We start from the raw sequence: 18613 nt of genomic DNA on the forward strand, positions 1-18613 counted from the left end.
AATTCAAAGTAAAAGACTGTCCCGACTAAATAGGGAGACACGTCTGATAGATTTACAATTGGGAAAATCATAATTAAGCGTGTAGTTGAAAACAACCTATTTTCATATATTGCATGCAGCTCTACTTTTTCTGCAATGTGGATCAAGAACTGGGGACGTGGAGAAGCACAACACTCCACGTAACCAACAGTCACGTGACCCTCTTTGCTTTCCTGCCATGTTGACCTTCGCGTGGAACACATTTCTCGGTGTTAAGACAGGCAAAATCACCCGATCATCGAAGGGTGCAATATGTGTTGCCTACCCTCCTGCATTACTTGCTCCTATTAAAGCCTTATGGGGAAGAACTTTTTTCCATGACTGTACTCGTATGTTTATTTTAGTTTACCTTCCATTCATAATTGTACTCAATGAAGAAAGATGTTAACATATACTGCAAAGTCTATACAACATACTCTACCATGTGAATGCGGGCCAGCTTCCTTGAATGTAGGAAACAAACACATTATGTTCGTAAAGTACGTAATGTAATATACTTATCCTATTGTGTAACATCCTACACTTTTTTCTGAATGGCGTTTTTATTTATGTCCTTTGATATTATGCCATGATTTGTGATATTTACATCCTACAAATTTTGAAATAAGAAAACAAAGAAAAACTCATTAAAGAAAATATAGGTCATATCTATTAAAGTGATTTGCATTTCTGATTAAAATTTTTTTTAGCATGTTTAAGAATATTTCAGTTAGTGTCTGAAGAACATCTTTAAAAAACGGACTGTGCATCTTTGGGAATTAAAATTGCAAGTGTAAATTTCTCCTTAGCATGTTTTGACTTGGTTACCTTTAAAAAGCCTGAATAGTGCCTTCTGTACATTGCGCTCTAGGCTTCGGCTTCTCCCAACCTAACCCTCGCTACGGGCCTGGTTATGCTTCACAAGATTATGATGCTTTTCAGTGAATATTTTGTTATATCTCCTGAATAGATAGTAGAGATCGCGTGTATGCATATATACGAATTTCTTACACTGACTCGTGACTACACACAACCTCAATATTTAATAGTCACAAAGACTGACATAAACCGGCCGATTTGCAACTATGTAGAGCAACGATGCTAACGAGACAAGTCTCGGTCTCAAAATTTTGATACTTTGATATGATATTTGAAAAATTTGTCTAAACGAAATTTACTTTACTACCCTTTGTTACTTCTTCATAATTTCTGCCTGATTTTTTTTATAGATAAGTCATATATTTTGTTTGTATTTTTTTTGTTTTTTCAGATTGAAATAGCTCGGAGAGAAACAACATTTGAAGACCAGAGGGAAAGAACGTGCTTTGCAAATTTTCTTAATTTTACAGGAGAGCACTTTATTTCTTGTTCGTATGGTTCTTTCCCTGCATACATGCAATAAAAACTCTGTAATGGATGGAAATAACACGTCCTATTTTTGTACAATTCTTAGTTACAGAGAACGTTCACAGAGCTATCTGATAGCATCTTGACCTCAATTTGGCTAAAAATGGACAAAGCAGGTTCTTTCCCTGTGGTCTTCATTTACATTCACCAATGAAGCCGATCAGAGTACCACATGCAGAAAATCAATTGTAATCTATCTAGCAGTTGGTTATATCTAGGGCTAGGATTTCGATGACCTTAAAATTGCCAAAAAATGACATTTAAAAAATGCATTTATGACCTAACACATGCATGAAAATGCCCTATAAACTTAGAAAAATGACCTAAAAATTCTGAAAGATTTGTAAGACAAATTTATAAACTACCAAGAGGAATTCAAATTACAAATTAACGTTACAGTATCTATCTATCTCATGCTCAAGTAAGAAAGTTCACTTTTTGTCATCTTTTACACTTTAAGTACTGAGTTGCAGTACACAACGAAAAACATATGCAAATTTTCAAAAGTGAATGATTGTTGGTTGTCGGACACGAAAGCCTTGTACATGGAAAAACTTCTCTCGACTTCCACCGACACAAGAGAAGAATTTCTTTGTCTCTTCAAACACAGTCATTCAGAACTGCGCTGAAGCAATGAGACGAGAGTCTGGAACCTCTCTCCTTCAAAGGGTTACATTTGCACGTAAAATGCCTCTTCTTTCACCAAAATGTAGAAAAATGCATGATATGACTTTTAATAGGCCGAAAAATGACTTAAATGGTTTAAAAAGTTTAAAATTTAACCCTTTACTCCAAAAAAGGTCAAAAAATGTAAAAACAATGCCCTAACAAAGACATCCCAATATATTCACTTACGTGTAAAACACGTTCCTATCTACTTATGCAATGTTTCTGCCTTACCGAAAAAAGAGATGCATTTGCATCAAAATCCTAGCCATAGTTATATCTAATGACCGACTGAGCGAACCAACAACTTAAAGCGAAATCAAGAAAATTATATGTATCCGTATTATTACTGTAGTCGTTGCACGCTTTGTAGCTAACTTCCCTTTCTTGCTTAACTGTCTACAATGCAAGAAACTGGTTTCGCTTTCTGTTCTCCCCACTCCATCACCCCCTCTTTCTTGCCCCTGCCATGCTCGAAACAAGGTGAGATGGCGATGATACCTTTCAAATTTCCCTTTAAAAAAATCCCTCAATTTGCCATGGTGTAACATGGTCTCGATTTATTGATTTAGTTTATTTTACTCTGCTTTTTGTGGTCTCGAATGGAACGGGATTGCAACACTACATTCCAGCGCATGAGTGTTGATACTAACACTTGCGGCTCGGTGCGAGTGAATTCCCTATGACACAAGCCAAAATAGGGAACCGGTTTTCTCTACGTAGAGTAACACAAATCGAGTTGTGTTCACAAGCACAGTGTAGCCACAGACCGAGGTCTGATGAAGCTCAGCAAATTGCAGGTGAAGTGGCGTGGGAACATTTTTGTTTTGAAGAAGATGGTGTTCAATGAATAACTATAATAAAAAAATATTTGCATTACAGATGAATGGCTTATTGCAGAAAGGGACCTGAGTCACTTTTGCACAATTCTGAGAAAAAGAATGAAAAATCGTATAATATTAATAGTGTAAGAAAGAAATGTGCCGTTGTTGGCTCAAATATTCAACATAATGAATAGTTAATTTTGCAACCCTCAATGCACCCCCCTGCAGTATGCTGCTAGACACAGTGGAGATGAAAAATTAACTCCGATACCTCAAAAATGTGACTCAGGTCCCTTTCTGCAATAAGCCATTCAGATGTATTTGAGAGTGCAAGTGCGAATAGGCAGAAGCCACTACTGTCTTACGTTAAACAATGAACACAGAGCGAACCTTGATCATTTCAGCCGTTGTTTTTGTAACCCTTAGAAGACAATGTCGATTTCAGTTCTTGCAACCACACTACTCAGCATTACACAATTACGGATACTGGTAAACCAGAACGCGAGAGGCCCGACGTGAAGTGTACATTAGCGAAAAACTACCCATTATGCGAAACCAACACGTATGAAATAACAGCGGGTTTGATTACATTAAATTCGATTGCTCCAGAGGTTGACTGTGCTAAATTACTTTCGATTAATTAAATTGCGGTGATGTGAACGCAACGCAAACATACACGCGTTTGGTTCGCTTGCAGGCAATTGTCCTTAATACTGAGCATCGTTAGTAACACATGAATACATTAGATCACGTATTCACTCGGTAGCTATGATCTGTTTTTCAGCTTCAAATATTTTATGTTTATTCTTTTCTCGAACTTGCAATAAATTAATGGTTACAGTTCTCCGAAGAAACTCTTAATATTCAAATCATGCGGTCAAATTTGCACGTTTCAAATTTTTATGTTATTTCTATGTTTTAATAACCTTATTTCAGAATACGGGGCAAACGCCCCCTCTCAGGAGACAACTTTTGCCTCTGTGACGTTCCAACTCCTTGAATTCTCTTCATGTTTTTCCTTTCTCGGCTGCTTCTTCTCCTACTGTTCTCTTCCATGTCTTCTTCGGAGGTCCTATTTTCCGGGCTCCTTGGGGGTTCCAGTCTAAGGCTGCTCTCTCCATTGCTCCAGTTGGTTTTCGTAAGGTGTGTCCTAACCAACTCCATTTTCTTCTTTTTATTTGGGTTACAATTGGCTGTTGTTTAGTTTCTCTCCATAGTTCTTCATTTGATATTATTTCTGGCAATTTTACATTGAGGATACGCCTGAGACAGCGATTAATAAAGGTTTGTGTCGTTTTTGTGTTAGCTTGTGTGGTTTTGCATGTTTTGCAAGCATACAGTAAAACTAATTTTACATTTGTATTGAAAATACTTCTTTTTGTCTTTCTAGAAACATTGCAGGTTTTCCAAATGGGATGCAGTTGTATATGTGCCACATTAGCTTTCTTGATTCTATTTTGTACGTCTTCATCTGGCCCTCCTTCTTTTGTTATGACACTTCCTTAGTATGAAAATGAGTCTACTTGTTCAACCAGCTCATGACAAACATTCAATTTTTCTTTTCCTCTTGCATTGACTCTCATTTCTTTACTCTTGTTCACATTAATAGTGGAACCTGCTGTCTTTGCCTCCTCCTGTAGTCTTTTTGGTTTCTCCTTCATGTCGCCAAGTCTTTGAGATAATAAGCAGATGTCATCCGCAAAATCTAAATCTTCTATTCTATCTTTGAGTCCCCATTGTATTCTTCTTTTCCTGCAACCCATCGTTTTCTTCATAACTGCATCTAGTACTAGCAGAAATATTGTCGGAGATAGAATGCAGCCCTGTCTCACTCCATTTGTAACATCTATGTATTCTGTAAGCTGTCCTTCATGTAGGATTTTGCCCCTGAAATCTTCGTACATATCTTTCATTAGGTTTAATATCTTCTTTGCAATATCATAGTCTGCTAGTGTCTGCCACATGACTCTTATATTTAGTGAGTCAAAAGCCTTTTCAAAATCGATGAATGTAAGATATAAGGTGGCTTGCCATTCACTGTTTTGTTCCAGAATTATTCTTAGAGTATTTATTACATCGACGCAACTACGTTGTCTGCGGAAACCAGCTTGTTCTTTCCTCAATCTTGATTCTATAACATCCTTTACTCTATTTAAGATTATTCTCGATAGTATCTTGCTTGGTATACTTAGCAAAGTAACTCCCCTCCAGTTTTTACAGTTAGTTGTATCTCCCTTTTATGGCAGCTTTACTATTAAACTTTCTCTCCATTCTAATGGGTCTTTTTCTTCATTCCATATTTTCTCTAACATCGGTTGTAACAGGTCAATGGAAGTTTCCACATTAGCTTTAATTAGTTCCGAATTGATGTTATCCATTCCAGGAGCCTTGCCATTCTTAATTTGCTTTATTACTTCTCTAACTTCTGCTTTAGTTGGGGGCCCTAATTTAATTTTGGTATCTTTTCTATCTCCTTCTGTTCTTGTTCGGTTACAAGTTTCTTCTTCTTTTTTCCCATCTCTATTCAGTATGTCTGAAAAATATTCTCTCCATCTTTCCATTTGTTGTTCTTGGGTTAGCAATAGATTACCGTTTCTATCTCTCGCCGGTTTACTCTTCCTGAATGTTTTTCTGGATAATTTCTTAGTTATGTCATATAACTGTTTTAAATCAACTCTCTTTTCTGCCTCTTCTGCATTTTGTGCTAAGTCCTCTACCCATTTCCTCTTATCTCTCCTCACACATTTCTTCACCTTTTTATCTATTTCCGAGTACTCTGTTTGGGCTGCTGCTTTCTGTAATCTTGTTCTGCTTTGGTTTATTTTCTGTTTTGCTTGTTTCCTATTTCTTATTACTTCCCAAGTGTCTTCAGACATCCAGTCTTTTTGTAGTTGATTTCGAATTCCAAGTACCTTCTCTCCAGTTTCTAAGTAGATTATATTCACATTTTTCCAATTTGTTTCAATATCTGGTTCATGCTGTGTACTTTCCGAGAGAGCGTAGAATATATTATTTATTTCTAATTTAAATTCCTTTTGCTTTTCTTTCTCTGTCAATGTTTCAACATTAATTTTCTTTTTCCTTCCTTAAAACTTCTCGGATGTTGACATTATTTTTAGCTTAAATTTGGCTACCACAAGATGATTGTCACTGGCTAAATCTGCTCCTCTTTTATTTCTTACATCCATTAGCGATCTCCCAAACTTCCTGCTTATTGTTATATGGTCTAAGATCCCTAAGAACTCGCCATTTATTGACATGTCTAAGATATGGATTGGGCCTGCCATCTATGAAGCATTTTGTGTGTTAAGGAGAAGATAATTTCATAGGAGCGTTAAGATATTTTGTGTTTTGCCTTACTATTTTCGCGTGAAGAGAGCGTGCGCCCATTCCTATACGTGTGCCAAAAATAAGCCACTAGTGAACGCAGGAATTTTTTTTTTCGGCGAGGAGCAGGGGACTGGAATTGTAAATTTGTGTGCATTCTAGGGAAGCATTATAACATTTCCTTTAAAAGTTGTTCAAGGACACAAATGGTAATCTCTATTTTAAGCTGAGTTGCATTTTCACTTAGCTTCTTTCCGAGTTATTTTCTGCTTGAGTTTGAAAATTTAGATTTTCTCAAAATTTCGAGAGGGGCTGTGGCCTCATTAGCTCCCCCTGAGTATGCCAGTGGTATTGGCATTTATGTTTTGGATATATACGGTTCAAAGTTTTGAAATACTTAAGTATTTCCGCAGTTGTCGTACATGCGTGAACGGCTATGGTGTACAGTCACGGACACTTCTGGATTGTAACAATTCCATTGAAATTCAATGGAATCGTTACAACCCAGAACTGTCCGTGACTGTACCAAACCATTCACTATATCAGAAGTAAAGACACTACCTCATCAGTTTGGGAATGAAATGATGACATTAAAGAGGAAAATTTAAAATAATTTCATAATTCACAAAAATGAAAAACTATTCATCAATCACACAACTGGTAAATTTCAGGCGATTGCACAAGTTCGTGATGTTAGTGTGAAATAGTTAGGCTACTGAACGCTAGGCTGCTCTGTCTTACAGAATTAAGCTCGGTGTCCGACACAGCACGCACTTCTTCTATATGTTGCATGGCTTATCTTGTTATTACTACTCCTGAAAATTTCCAAGTAGTAGTACCGTATGGCGTTCTACATTACTGGAATCTCAAACTTCTGTTGCAATCGCTACAAATCCTGGAACTACATCTCCATCAATTCTAGATTATACAAATCTTGTTTGGTGAGAGTATGCAAAATAAATTTTGGACACATGTTGTTGAACGATGCTCACATTTGCACTATGTTGGATGGAAAGAAAATTCGAATAGTTTTACCTTATAATTGAAAGTATCCCAACTTAACATTTTTTGTTTTGTTTTCTTTAAGAAAATAAACACTGATGCCTTAGGTGAAGCTCGATCTGAAAACTCGAATTTTTCTTAGGAATTGGGAATGTATTAAGACCAGCCTACATGGACAGAGACATTCATAACTTCAGAGAAATGCCCAATAGTTTATTGGGTCTGCGGTTTAAAAAAAAGGGGGAACTCTTTTTTCTGATTTGCAAAAATTCCCCCTAGACTGCTTACCTCTTGATTCAACGAGCTTTGGAGGAAAAAAAATAACAAGCGGAAGGGAAAAACTAAAAACTTGGTTGGCTCAAAGGAAAAATTCGTACTTATTTTCTTCTTCTGTAAGTTCTGATGTAGGGAACTAAGATGATGTAGGGGGGGGGGGAAGGGGGCAGGGCACCTTGTCATATTATGAACGGAAGCAGTTTGAGGTTTGTCAAAGAAGGAATTCAAAAAACGCCTAACAAGAAAACTGCCAAGAGGAAATATAAGTTGAGACGTCGGTGAAATAAGAAGAGAAAAAAGACGTGCTATAAGCTTATTAAGGCAAGTCACTTCTTTCCTCACCCCCTCCCCTCTTGTGCTTTATGGAAGAAAATGTTGGAGAGAGATTTTCAAGGGGGGAGGGGAGAGTTTTAATGAAATAATTTCTGACATTCTTGCCGTACCTGAGTGCCTTCTATATCCCTGGCCGAGATTTTTGTCTTGTGATGTTATTATTACACTCGCTTGGGAGAATAATATGATTACAATGCATCGTAAGCGGACGGGGTCGTTTTTGCTCGCATTAACAAGAAGCTGTATGCGTTCTGAGGGGCCTCTGTGCGTGAGATAATTGCCACACGCTTAAGGCTCGGGTGCTCTTTCGGTTGACATCAGGGCAGCTGCCTTAAAATTTTTCTCAAAATCTGTAAAATTACATGTGATTATAATTCCTTCTAGAGCAGTGGTTTCCAAAGTGTGAGTCGCGAAATGTTCCAATATAGTCCATCAATGATATGATTGTTCCAAATATGTGCTTATTTAGTGCTTTTACATGTTTCTGAATTTGAAATACGTGTTTACTTTCTAACTTGAGGCAAGCAACCTAACCAGACTGACTGAGCGTTGCAAGTGTTACATAGGTCTACATTCTGACTTGGGTGCCCTGGAAGATTTTGAAACACTAAGGGCTCCGTGAAACACAAAATTTTGAGAACCCCTGTTCTAGAGCATTCACATAAATCTTCGTGTGGTTTGCTTTCGATGTTGTCTACACATTATCAATAGTTTAATAGACTTTTTTTATTATCCCTATCCTCTCTGTCTCTGTATTGTTCTCTTTCATTTATGTTTCTTCTCTCTCTCTTCCTCTCCCTCACACTTTGCCTGTCTTCTTCTGTCTTTTTACCTTGGTTCTTTATTTATGTGGCCTCACTGATGGCGTAGTGGTAACGACTAGTAATCAAGGGTTCCCAGGTTGGATACCCGGTGGATGAATATAATGGTTCAATTCCGACTTTAGACTGTAGGTCCAGTCCGGAATAGCCTAGCAATGCATAAAGTGGACTTTAAAGAACAATTAAACAAAAGCAATTAAAGCTTCTATATTTCTATCTGTCTAGTCTTTACTTCATTACTCTCATTTATCTCTTCCTTATCACTTCTACGGTTCTCTTCTCCATGTATCATCCTCTTCCCTCTTCCTTTCTCTCATCTTTTTAGAAGCTCTCTTCTTTTCCACGTTTCTCTCTTATGATGACGTAAAAGATGACGTCAACATTGTAACGTGCACGTGATGCATACTCTGCAATTCATGGCTCCGGCTAGGCAGAAAGTAACAGTAGCTGAGGAAAGAGCAGTCACGTAGATCACTTTTACTCAAGAAAAGGCATGAATTATTATTAAATGTTGTAAAACCTTATTAAGTTGAATTGTAAGAAGTTATAATTTAGCACAAAACTCATCATTATACATAAAAGTATTGTGCTTGCCAAGAAGTGAAATAAACTTACTTAAATACATCAATACTTGGATAATATTTTATTTAGTAATGAAGGAAGTATATCCCATACCTAAGTGCCATCTAGTGAATGCTGTCGAATCATATACATATACTGTAGTATTGTGTTTTATAGAAATAGTGTTATTTTTGTTTAATAAAATAACGTGTCATGCTCACCAGATCAAGATATCACTAGAGATATCATCTTCTCTCCGAGTGACCTGGACAAGACGTCCCATTTCGACCTTGCGAGGTCTTTTGGTACCAGTTTCATAGATCTGAGACACATTAAAATTGGATATTTTGTGTTTTGCATGGTTCGTACCTACCAATTGTGTATTACGGAACATAGTTCAAAGTGCCATTATGCTTTTTACACGAAAATAAACACTTTTTCTACTAAAATAACGCATTTTTCTAAGTGCTGCCAAACGCACGTAACGGTGCGTTATCGCTTACTTTGCGAATGATATCGCTTCTTTTTTTTCGAATATCAGTGTTTCCAACCTTCTTCACCGAAAAATACCTACTATCGTGTTCGTCACGTGTGCAAATTGTACATTATGCACGGGTAGCTGACGGATAGCCCCACGAACCATTTCGATAAGGTTAGGTTAGGTTTGGTTAGGTTAGGCAAGCATAGTTTAAAAAAAGGGGTTCGAAACACTGACATGATTTCCCGGTCAAATAGATACCACGATGAAAGAAAATACCTCGACTAACGTTGGAAACCTTACAGAAACTCATTTCCGTAAGTAGTTTCTTCTGTAAAAATGAAGAAATGTGTCTCCGATGTATGAAACTGTTACCTGTCTTCTTCCTAGAACTTGGACTAACTGCGAAAATATCCATGAGGCATTAAACTTTTCAGTGGTATAGTTAAGGGAACCTTAGTAACTGTACGAAATGTTATAATATCCTGTTTTAAGTGTAATTTTCCACGGACGCCCTGTATATGTGTGTGTTTAGTGATAGCAGGGTGAGACTGGACATAACTGTCTAACGTGAGAGACAACAAAGACCAGTATAACATGTGCAGGATAATGTAATATGTAAATTAAAAAAGCAATATGGCCGCTGAGGCGTGGAATTAATTATGTGACTGTGGTCAAATGAATGAGAACAGAAGGAGGGATACGAACCAAGCACTGGGAATTTAATTAATTAAAATGTTTTCATTAAGGTTTGCGCTGAGAGTACACTGTGTGAGGAATGTAGTCTTTTGTAGTATCTAAATGATGCAGGAAATAGAAGTAATACGGATTAGTCTTCGAGATTCCTTGCAATCCGAAAGATCCCGGGTTCGAATCCCGCCATGGGCATGGATGTTCTTTGAGAGTGACCCTTCATCAATTTCATCATATCATCCTCATCTTAGCGATTAGCCAAAAGTGGCAGAAAAGAGAACTAAAATAAACCAAAGCAAAACAATCCCCAAGAAACGATTGATTTTTTTTTATTTCCCCGTATGTGACACATACAGCTGTGTTAATGATTCCTACACGACATGTTGCTAAACCCAGCATTTCCACATCGTGGGGAATGTAGTTTTTTCGCCTTTTTCCTCTTTTTTTAGTGAAGCATCACCAACCGTGGCAGTTTCTGATCGATACGATTCATCCAGAATCGCTGGCACAATATGTTTCGTCATTTCCTTGTGACAGGTTGCCGTGGGCAGGAGAAAGAAAGTCTGTTGCACCTGCCTTCATAGAATAACGTGGTCTCAACTCACTTGACATTTCGGTTTTTCCTAAACGTCTCTTGGCAGTGGCGGCGATTGGGTTCCAAAACTGAAGGGTGGGGACAAGGGCAGTTTACTTTCCCTTGGTAGATAAGGTTGAGCATAGTTCAGGAGCAAAAGTGGCAAAAAGTGCCCCCCCCCCCCGCAATCGACGCCACTGTCTCTTGGGAATTTTTTGCCCAATAAGGTAAAAGTATTCGAGATGTCTGAAGTTCAATTCCTGGTCGAGGCAGTGACGGCGCTAGAAAAAAGATCAGTGGTAAAAGGGTTTATTTACTGGGTAAAGAGTATATTTATCTAGATTTCTTCTTTTTTGCGGTGTCAGTAAAGGGTTTGATGGGGGGGCCTTTCTTCTGTCGACGTCGCTGTGAGTTTCATACCTAGGTAGGGTGACTGCCTTCCCCGCGGGATACCCGGTTTCGGGTCCATTAGTGGCTGATTTTAGGTTAGAGTTTTACCTGCTATATGTCTGCATGCACCGAAAGGCTAAATTGTGACAGGGCCTGCAGTTTAAAATGTGATCCATCGGGTATCGAACCCGGAACTCCTTAATTACAAGGCGACGAGGTTATCACAGTTTTTTTTAAAGAGTAATACCCCTAAGCGGTATAACATCACCCGTTATTCCTTTCTTCTCAGTTTTCACATGCATACGTTTTCACTAAATTCCCTATTTTCTCATTGGGACAATTACAAACCCACGTACGAACCGGGATTCGAACCTGGGACGACTACACCACCGGGGAGGCCCTATCTTACATTGTAAATTGTGGTTTAATGCAGATCTAAAATAATCACATGAAGTAGGTCTGGTGCCTGTACATGTAGTAAATTTGAAGGTCACGCTTTGCAAAAACTTAGAGAGTTGAAGGTAGGGTTCCACACATTCTCAATCTCGGCCGTGTGTAATTAGAGCTACATGCACACAGTTTTTGAACTCCAGATACTGATGAAATTATATGTTTCCAATAAGAAAGTTAATTTTGCCCTACCCTATACCGGCTATTAATTCAAAGATGGCCACAAGCGTATCATTCTGCAAGTTTTACAAGTAATGGGCTTCCGCTTTTGAAGTAGCGCCCAAGTTGTCCTTGTTATGCCAGGTTATCACCGAAATGTTGGATCTTTCACAGGGATTCGAACGCATGCTCGCACCAAAGGCGTGAGTGCTAACCACTCTGCTAAACGGAAGCTCATTTGTAAACTGTTCTGAAAGAAAATTCCTATTAGTGTGATGGCAAGATCTTCACGTATTCACTCGTACCTGTTCAGGTGACGCACACTGATCAGTATAATTGCATAATCCTTAGTGACAATCTTAATTGTTAATTGGACATTATCTTTTGTATAATGCTTTAAACTATACTTATTCTAACACTACGTTCCGAGAGAGCACCTATTCTCTCGTCTTCAGGCGAACAAATTTGTTTTTCTTGGTGGTGGAGACAGACAGACCTACAACTTGAGTACAAATCTAACCACTTCACGGCGCTCCTCCAGAATTTTGTACTAATTCTTTTTTTTTTTTTTTTAGAAGAGTTGTCCATATTTACTTGAGTTCTACACTAGGATAACTTAAAGAGGTTTGAGCCATTGCTATGAAGGCTGTATCTTTGATTTGTCTTGGTTTTTAAGGTGATTCTTTGTGTGATACTGTTTTGATGTTCCACTTAATTCTATGTGACTCATTCCATGCATGCTCGGCTATTTTTCGTCATTTCTATTTCTCCATTGCGTGTGTGCTGCTTTTGTTCATCTTTCCTCGTCTATAGATGGCGCTTAGATTCTCCTTTGAAATCTGACCAGATCACATGGTATATTTCACATTCCGTTTTTGCTAACTTTTGGTTGTTTTAGACCAAAATTCCTCTAATAAATTTATCTAAGTAGCCTAAATAAATATGTGATGTAAGATAGCTTTCTGATATTTATATATAGAGGCGACACATTGATCAATTTATCAATATTTGTTGAATATGAATAACTTTAGATCAACGTGATGTTTTCCTTTTAGGACATTTAAACTTACAACGCGTTTCCCCACTGAACAGGTCGACACCAATTACGTCCAATACTGATTGTGACGACACAGACAGGTGTTGACGTCAGCGGAGAGAAGCTCCCTTCACAATGAAGGCATGTTAAAAACATCAATCTTCCTGTCTGGCCTCGTTTTTTTTTTTTTTAAAAAAAATCCAAGAACGGTCTTCTATGATTGGCTCCAACCGGACGAATAAACAAATTTATGGAAAACTTGCGCTTCATCTTGTCGAGGATAATTTCGCCAGCATAGCAATGTCGAAAAACTTTTTAGAGTTTTGCCATTTAAGTACGTTGTAAGAATGGAACTGCAATGAATTTCTGGCTTTTACATTACCAATGTTGGAACGTTATCTATGAACAGAAGAATTTGTTTTTTCCACATAGTGTTAAAGTAAGGTAGCCCAAGAAGGCGGGTGACGTCAGGATGCGCAGGAGAGAGTGTCACGTGACCCACAGCGGACTCTTCACTTTGATCAGTGTTGCTGTTTCGTAGCTGGTTGTATTATTGTGAAGTTTTCGTATTTTTGTTATTTTATATTGCTTTTTCTGTCTCTTTGGGTAATCGCGACGATGAGGATGAGTGATGATTCGATTAAATACAGGTAACACTGTGAAGCCTTGTTTCTATATTAATAAAACATTAAAATGATGACCAAGACAAAATTTGTATTATAAAAAATATACATTATAAACGTAACGTTTCCACCCTCTATATTCACTATAAATTATTTCTTGTGAATCATTGTGTGAAGAAGACACATTTAGAGGGTGGAAACGTTACGTTTTTAGTGTATATATTTTTTTTACTATAAATTTTGCCTTGATCAGCATTTTAATGTTTTATGAAACAGGGTATACACAAATGAATGGTGTGGCTATAAAAGTCAATAAAAAAAAATTCAACTTACGTGGTTGCAGCAAATACTGCTAGAGGCGGAAACTGTCTCAGTTTTTGATATGTGAGTTAAATTTACAATATTTACACATCAACGCGGTGATCAAAGTCGTTCCAGACACGGTGTAACATGTCCACTGTAATGTCCTGCACTGCATGCATTATCCGATCACGAAGTTGCTGGATGGAATATTAAAGACAGGGTTTATGCACAACCAATGCCAACTTCCATCCAGAAAGGGACTCTCACAGAGAAGGTCCATGCCAGACCGGGAATCAAACCCGGGAACTTAGGTGACGAGTCCGAAAGAAGACAACTAAACGCGCTCTGCCTCCCAGCCGGGCTTGTGAAGCTTCAAATTTATTTTGGGAGATTGTTGTGGTGATTTGTAGGACAGTTTGACAGCACGGCTTATGTTACACAAGAAACGATTGAGATTCGTAGCTGTTAATTACATCGAATTGATGAAGGGATTCTAAGATTGATTGAGTTGGTGTTTTAAGTCCACTTTATTCACAGTAAGGCTAATCGGGACTGGACCTACAGTTTAAAGTGGGATCCGAACTACTATGTGAATCCACCGGGAATCGAACCCGGGGCCCCTTGAATACAAGGCGACGACTCTACCATTGCGCCATAGGAGGGGCCCAAGTATTCTAAGAACTCTCTGATTCTCAGACCAGGACTCGAACCCGGAGATGTATAATCACAAGATTGCATATTATGTGACTGGCACAAATAGCCAAAGAGCTGGCGCACCCATTTGAGTTTGCTTTTTATGTCAAAGAAATGCTAATGGGAACAGGACCTACAGTTCAAAGTGTGAGAAACTCAATATGCTGACCAAGGCAGAAATTTATTTTATTATAAAACATAAATTAAACGTAACTTTTCAACCTTCTAGCAAGGTGTTCTTCAGACTCTGTACCAAGAACTTTTTTTTTATTACTCTGTACCAAGTACAAATGAAACAAGGTACCAAACAGGAATATATGTATACACAAACGTCACTCCCCTCCAGACACAAGATTATTAGAAAGTTTTTTTTTTTTCTGGAACATTCCAGCAGGTGGCCTTCCCTTGTCAACTGTACTTTCACCTGACAGGCGATTTAGCTAAACATTTCCTATCATCTGGAAAGTGGTTGGACTCTTTATCTCACACTCTTTTTCCTTATCCTTTTTTCTTCATTCCTCTACCTTCTTCTCGCCTCTTTCTCTCTTGTTCTTTCCACTCTTTCTAACACCTAAGTATTTGGTCCAGAGTCTGAAGAAGACCTTGCTAGAAGGTTGAAACGTTACGTTTAGTTTATAATAAAATAAATTTCTGGCTTGGTCAGCATATTGAGTTTTTTCCTATCATGGAAACAAAGATTAATGGTGTTATAGTTCAAAGTGGTAACAGAACTACTATGTGCCTCCACCGGATATCGAACCTGGGAACCCTTGATTATAAGGCGACAGTGTTACCCATGCACTATCGGGGAGACAGTGATTTCAAGTGTCCGTTTCTAATAACGTGTTGATAAAATGCTAAAGAGTCCCTTCTAGACATTAAACTAAAGACAGTGAAAAGAAGACAAACGAAAGATTTCCCACATTTCATGAACAAATGTTGTATTTCCCAATCTCAAGATTTATCATTGCATGCGAAAGAAAAATACAAACATCAGTTAGAAATACTCGCAACATTTGGAGTTTGTTCTCCTAAGCGACGGGAGATGTCTAAACAGCAGTGTGGAGGAATCGTAAATCTTCAGAAGAGTAACAGAATAACAAAACACTCTCTCCAGATGGAATGGTTCCAAAGTACCAACGGATGACAGTCGAAAAAGTGGAGAGTTGAAGAGCGTGCTTCAAAATATTTCAAACAGATGGCAGCATTAATTGTCTATCTGAAACACTGCAAGATAGTTTTTTGCCACTTTCTTTCTAGTAAGTATTTACACCACAAATGAAAAAAAAAAATAGTTCAGTATTAAATCTAGTTATTATTTCACTTAATTTCTTGTGTTACGTAAAGACTAATAATGAAAGTAGGTCTTTGCTTTATTTTTTAGTTCAGATTAAGGAAATATTTTTGTACTATTGCATTTGTAAGCCAAATCTTTTAGGATTTTTTGTGTTCGACTCCTACCTTCAGTGCAAGTATAATTTGAAATGAAAATTCGATATAATGAAGTCATACCTGTTGGAATTTGGATGGTTTTGGTTTAGAAAGTCCGCCTTTTTATTCCGAGGGAAGTAAAAAAATATTTACGAGTGTGCCGCCATTTAGAGAAAGAAGTTCGGCATATTGGATTTCTGCATTAGCTTATTAGAAAAATGTTCTTGCATTCGAATTATTTGTCATAGAATAATAACTTTTTAAAAAGTGAGGACATGTTGAGCACATCCCGTGGAATGATTCGTGAGGTCCTGTGATGTTCTACTAGTCTGCGATCATAATTTTGCTTTGGGGAGGAATTTTTAGTCACGGACACTTCTGTGTTGTAACTGTCGTGTTTGTGACGCTGATTACGTTAATAGACTGCCTGGTTTATAAAACCTTTGAAATTGTTGATATGGGGGTAAAAACAGATTGTGTTTTGTCTTGTATAAATGGAGTTCATTATAGTTTATTGAATGGTAGTTTGTGATCAATTAAATAATGTTGAATTATGCGTGCATATCATTTATAATCCATTCGACACCTTGAGTGTGATCTGCGTGTGTTCCAAATACACAACAGTAACGACATCACTGACTTTCAATAGGCTATGTACAGCTACGTCGGTTACTGTCGGTTTTCTACCTAAACTTCCTCTGATTGTGCTCCATACATTTTCTCAACATTCTCTTTTCATGTTGAGAGGATCGATCATTTCGACAACTACAGGAAAGAGATTGGTACCACTGTATGAAACAGGGTTGCCACGTAGAGTCGTGTGTTGTCCTGATTTTTGTCTATATATGTGCTGAGTGTTTTTACAGCTTCAGCTTTTAAGATGGGTAAGAATATTTTAGTTCTCAGAGACTTATGTCATTTTTAACGTCGGTAAGAGGCTATAATTTGACGGGACAAGTGCTGACGCACCCACAATTAAATTTCAATAATTCAATCAATAAATCTGTTATTATTAGTTTAATCCTAGATAGAGCGGCGGTAACTCAGCTGTTATGGCGTCTGACTACCATGCGAGAGGCCCGGGTTCAATCCCCGGCAGGGTAGAAATGGGATTTTTTCCATCTGTTCAAGCGGCTTCGGGGCCCACCCAGGGTCGTATAAAGTGGGTACCGGGAGGAAACTGAGGGTTAAAGGCGGCCAGGGGCGTGTTGCTGATCACATCATCCCCACCTTCGGCCATGATCAAGAAAGTGTGGGGCCTTAACTCCACACTCCCTATACGCCTTCATGGCGTGGTGCAAAGCACAGGGGAGAACTTTACTTTATCTTAGTTACTCAGCAATGATTGCTGTTTGGATGACGCACCTGGCATTTTATAATTCTCAGAACTCTTGGAATACCCCTCCGAAAACAACCTGCAGCCACTTCCTGGCCCTTTAGTACATCAGCGACCTTTTCACCCATCCACTAACAAGAATTCTTGACGAACGAGGAATGCCGTTGGATGAACTCCGAACTCAGGCGAACAAGTAGAGAGCCAACAAGGTCAAAAAAAAAGAAGAAAAATTCCTTCTGAAGTTAGCGAAAGAATAAAATACAGGAGGAGTAAGAAAAAGCAGAGTGGAGAAAAGAATTCAAGAGAAAAGTGTAGAGAGAAAGAGAGAGGGGGCTACGCTCCCCTCCTTTCTCAGTCGAAGCGGAAGAACACGCCAAACGATGGAAAAGAATTTCATTTTCTGCGTAACGAACTCAGAGGACCCACTGGAGGGAAGGAAAAGATACTGATAGGATACGGAGAATAGGACAAGATTCGCAGCTCACGGGGGGTGAGGGGGCGGGGGGCCTATTCACGGACAGAAAAGGGTTTCGAGCGGGTAACTGACTAGGCAGGGTGTCAAGGGGGCCTTTATCCCCTCCTTCTTGCAGCCTTACAAAAAAAAAATAATGGAAAGAAGTAAAAAGGTGCTATCTACAAGAAGGAATATAACTTTTCCGGTTCAAGTATTTAGGAAAGAAAACAAAAAACTTTTTAGTTCAGGTATAATCACCCTCACGTTCCATATCGAAGATGTAACTACAAGTAAATATACTTCCTGTTTAGGGAAAGGTTAAAATCAACCTCGTTTCTGGAACTGATAAGGTATATTGGAATATTGAAACACTGAAAATAATTAGTAAATTGTCCGATGCATTGCGCAGAGGCCAAAATACACTCACGCATTTTCATTTAAATTTAAATTGCTAATTAAAAATTGTGATTGATGAACTAGTACTGTAGCGTATTTTATAAGGTAACACTATCATACATACAGGGCTAGATATTATATTTTTCAATATTATTGGGAAAGAGTCCTTCGCATGCTTCCAACGTCTACGAAATCAATTACATCAAAGAATGTGGCTATTGCTCTATTCTTCTTGATATTCTTCTCGCTTAGGTTACCATTAATGTCACTTGCTTTGCAGTAATAAATAAGGGGCGACATCTATGAACTACTAAGAAATTATTAACAACTGGTTCTGTATGCACTTACGTACAAGGATTTAA

The sequence above is a fragment of the Lepisma saccharinum genome, chromosome 11, assembly GCF_977018435.1.
Source record: "Lepisma saccharinum chromosome 11, izLepSacc3.1, whole genome shotgun sequence".
NCBI lineage: Eukaryota > Metazoa > Arthropoda > Insecta > Zygentoma > Lepismatidae > Lepisma > Lepisma saccharinum.